This window comes from Silene latifolia, chromosome X, assembly GCF_048544455.1.
Source record: "Silene latifolia isolate original U9 population chromosome X, ASM4854445v1, whole genome shotgun sequence".
NCBI lineage: Eukaryota > Viridiplantae > Streptophyta > Magnoliopsida > Caryophyllales > Caryophyllaceae > Silene > Silene latifolia.
In genome coordinates, this window is record NC_133537.1 from 105,981,884 (window position 1) to 105,986,442 (window position 4,559).

General features: G+C 33.0%; 1 long non-coding RNA gene across 1 annotated transcript; it reads right to left on the minus strand.

Moving 5' to 3' along the window:
* Nucleotides 1-1,369: 1,369 nt before the first annotated feature.
* Nucleotides 1,370-3,676, minus strand: LOC141621526 (uncharacterized). Its single transcript, XR_012532415.1, has 4 exons — nt 3,616-3,676; nt 2,208-2,458; nt 1,798-1,920; nt 1,370-1,703 (listed from the first exon to the last, which is right to left on the minus strand). It is a non-coding gene; the product is annotated as an uncharacterized LOC141621526 (long non-coding RNA).
* Nucleotides 3,677-4,559: the final 883 nt, after the last annotated feature.

Below are 4,559 nucleotides of genomic sequence, written 5' to 3' on the forward strand. Positions count from 1 at the left end.
TTTTTTGCGATTGTCATGTTATATTATTAATTTCACACATCCCTCATTCTATTTCAAGTTCAACGTTATCTTTAATTGTAAGATGGAAATGCAATATAAAATCCAAAGAATGAATGATGTTATTGTATTATTCATGAGCGGTTATGGTGATACTTCGTATATATTTGTGGTGGAGCATTTATGCTCTCTAGCAGTACTTTTGGTGTGGTTGTGTAACACTTATGTCCTCTGTTATTGTGACTTTAAAATTGCAGTTTTCTTACTCTAAGGACAAACGACTGTTACATTAAAGACTAACTTATGTTACTTTAAGGACAATTTACTATTACATTTAAGTACTAACTTGTACTCCGTATTACTTATCTTAGTTTTATGGGATTCATGTTCATCAGTTTCTTATCTCAACTACAGCTTGGCTTTTTGGAATTTGTGTTTTCATCAATTTGTGTGACCTCTAATTAATTGTAAAAAAATTGATCCTTTGTTGGTCTTGTATGAAGAGAATAACAAAAATATGTTACATTTCATATAATTTTCTTTTCGTTATTAAAATCTACTATTAGCACATAGTTTTACTTTCTCGTGATTCTTGTATGAGACCGTCTCATAAATGCGCGTAGGTGACCAATTGAAATTCGTATGCATCTTTTTGGGTGATGAACATCTTGAATGACTTTGAGAGTTTGAGGCCAAGCTTGGGATCCAAATTACTTGTTAGAAATAACTGGGATTTACTATAGAATTTACTAACGTTACAATAAAGATAGTAAAGACTAACTTGTGCTACTCCAAGGGCAAACTAGTGTTACACTAAAGACCATTTTGTGTTACTTTAAGGACATACTAGTGTTACATTAAAGAGTAGCTTGTGTTACTTGGTTAACTAGTGCATCACTAAGAATGCTGCTCTTTTACTTAACGAATCAATCTGCAAATAATGCTGATATTTTTTTAAGCCAATTAGCTCAAATGGTAGAGCATTGTGCAATGCACAAGATGTGGGTTCGAGTCCCATATTGGTTATTGGTTATTGAATACTGGTGTTACTTTAAGGACAAACTAGTGTTACCCTAACGACAAACTAGTGTTACATTAATGATAAATTAGTTCCTCTAAAGTACCAATGGGTTTTTGTGTAATATCTAGTTTTACCTGATTTTTAAGTACTACGCAAGGCTTAACTTTAAGGTTACAAAAGACACAACCTTGTAATCCTACTTCGAATAGGACATGCTTTGCATAATTGTTCATACATATGCTCGCCTCTAAATCTTTGCTCGCTTCAACGTGTGGAATTGGATCATGGACGACGTTCTTGCTCACCCAATTCTGTTTATGACCAACTCGTCCTCAATTTTGCATGCTTGAGTATGGTTAATTGCAACGTATTATTCCTTATTGTTAATGAATTTTTAGCACAAATTACTATCAATGTGTTCTTACATTAACTAGGCTATATGGGATTCAAACCCATACCATTGTGCAAAGTTTGCACACTGCTCTACCATTTGAGCTAATAGCCTTTTATATGCAAAAACAAAGATGAATTAACTAAGGGGGACCTGGAGGTAATACTATACAATTGGTACTTTTTAAGATATATAGATAGATAGATGTTGAATCAAGAATCCTTCTAGGCCTATCGTCGCCAGGTGTTTCTCATCGATTGTTTTAATATATTCTAACATCTCATTGATCCCATCCTGCATTTCCATATCAAGATGAAATTTCCTGAAGAAGGCAACAATATATAGGAGCTTGAAAATTATTATAGTGTAAGGTGGTTCAAGAACTCACTTGAAGGGTGTCTTCTGAAGGGTAAGATGTGCACCGGGGTTCATTAATCAACTCCCAAGCATGTATAATTGGATCATCCTGGTACTCTATTCTAGTGCTGGTACTCTTCCTTGTAAGCACAATCTGAACAAGTTTCACACAAGCAGTCATACCTCATTACGTATAAAGTTGAACTAATTAGCAACTGTCAGAATTATTGAATAGTGAAGATGATAAATCGGACAAATACATTCTCTCTATTATTTACACTCTATCTTAATCATTTGTTTACCTTTGAGTAAACTACCCCTCACAAAAAATTAAAAAAGGTAAACAAATGAGTTAGACGGAGGTAGTACTTTTTTTTTAATAAGAATGTAGCATGGCTTATTATTCGTCCATTATGGGAATAAAAGTCAAGAAAAACTTACAAGGCAAGCCAATAGCAAATGTTGTCAAACTGACCAACAATAGCATCAATGAGGTATTCCTCAACAGCATTCATAATCCTAATACTAGTGAGATACTTAATCCTAGTAATTAGCCAATTAGTATCCTGCTCCTGGGTAGCAAAAATACGCATATTACGTTCAACCCATTTTGTCTTCCTATACTTCCTTTTGATATGATGAATAAACCAGCTAATCTCATGATTAAGAAGAGTCCAAGTCCTACCGAACACCTAGCCAGCAAAGAATAACATTCCAAACTGAATTAGAGTAAGAGCAAGGGAAGAAGAGATACATATGTTCAACTCATGCTTACAAAGGACACAACGATTAACCCACTGTAACAGTAGGAGTAATGAAGGAATGCTTCGGGGAGGGAGTAATTTTATTACACAAGTATACCATAGTCAATATTTTGTTACTAAAAAATAGAAGCAAGTGCAAGATCTTCGTACATTCGATAAACTGTCTCCATACGCTAATATTAAGTTATTATATATAGTAATGACTTTAAACAATAGGGACAAAAATGAAGTATAGGAGAAATCAACATAACTATTGACTTATTTGAACCGAAAATCTATTCAAAGAAGCATTTGATTTCTTCAAATTACAATTAAGAACATAACTATACCATTATAGTAACGCACCTATAGCATTAAAGTAACACACCGATCGCATTAGAGTAACACAATTGTCCCTTAAAATAACACAACTATACTATTATAGTAACACACCTATAACATTAGAGTAACACACCTATCGCATTAGAGTAACACAACTGTACTTTAAAATAACACAACTATACCATTATAAGAACAGTATGATAACACACTTGTAGCATTATTGTAACACAATCAAACCGTTATTGTAACACGAGAAAATCATTATTGTAACAAAGTACAACCATCATTGTAACAAGAGAAAACCATTATTGTAACAAAGTACAATAGTTATTGTAACACAAAAAAATTATTATTGTAACAAAGTATACATTCTACGCATTATACATCTCAGTTTAATGTAAAAAAATTAAAATGCTATTTAAAACAGAAATCCTAGCCTAATTACAGAAAAGAGATTAATCATCTTACTCCAAAAAGTACAAAATCATCAAATCGATAGAACGTAATCGTAAACAACTTAATCAAATCAACAATATGCCTATTAAAGTATACGAATCAAAGTAATTGAATTGCGAAAAAATGTTCTATTTCATATGAAGGAGGGTGAGGCGTCAATTTCAAAGAATTTGATAGAAGAGAGCAGAATAGGATGTAATGAAATTGAAGAATCTGAAGAATCGTAAGACGCGTATATAGAAAGCTTGATTCCAAGAAAAACGAAACTGGAGATGAATATCAATTATAGAAAAAAGTGCAGAAAATACCTAAATCGAAAGGAATCACATAGACGATTGTAGATGACAATGAAGATCAGCGTAAACAGCTATACACAAATAAAATCGAAATCGTATAAGAACACTCAAGAGTAATCGAAGAATGAAGAAGCAACAGAAAAAATGAAGATCAATAAGAAGAATTAATCAAAAATTGAAGATGATTAAGAAGAATTCACCAGAAACTGAAGATCAGTGTGAAAATTATGGCTCAAATACACCAAAATTCTTAATAATCTAGGGTTATTCAACTTGTTCATACAAGTAGTGACAAACCTTAGCAACAACCACAAATTGATCTGGTGTTAGCGTCGATTCCAGATTCACATAGCCGTAGAAATCGTAGTCCGAAATTTTCGTCTCAAATTTGCTTTGATATGAGAGATATAAGTGTGGTTTTGATAGGAGAGAGAAAAAGTATACAGAGAAAAATGAGGAAAATGAGAAAATATGAAAGGGACTGAAAATGACTAGTGACAGAAGAAGAAAAAAAAAGGGGTTTTATGTGATATCAGAAAATTACAAAAATACCCTTACTAACTCGCGTTAGATCTTGGCCGTTGGATCTCACGCATCTGACGGTCCAAATTGGTAGGACGGACTCACCCTAAGAAGCTAGACTCATTAGATCCTAACTCTATATATATATATATATATATATAGTGTGAAGTTCTTCTAAGTCCCTTACATCTATTGAGTCCCTAAGTCTTCATATGAGCCTTTGGATGAAGGAGATGGAGGGAGGAGATTACATCTCAATGGAGGGCTAGAAATGCATCTAGTCTAATTAGCTCCTCATTGCAATTAAGTTACTCACTAATCCATTCATTCTTCATTATCACAAACTCCTTCCCTCTCTCTAAATCTCACAATCTCTCCTTTTTCTCTCAAATAACAAAACCAAACAAACAAAAAAAAAAACCAGATAATTACTC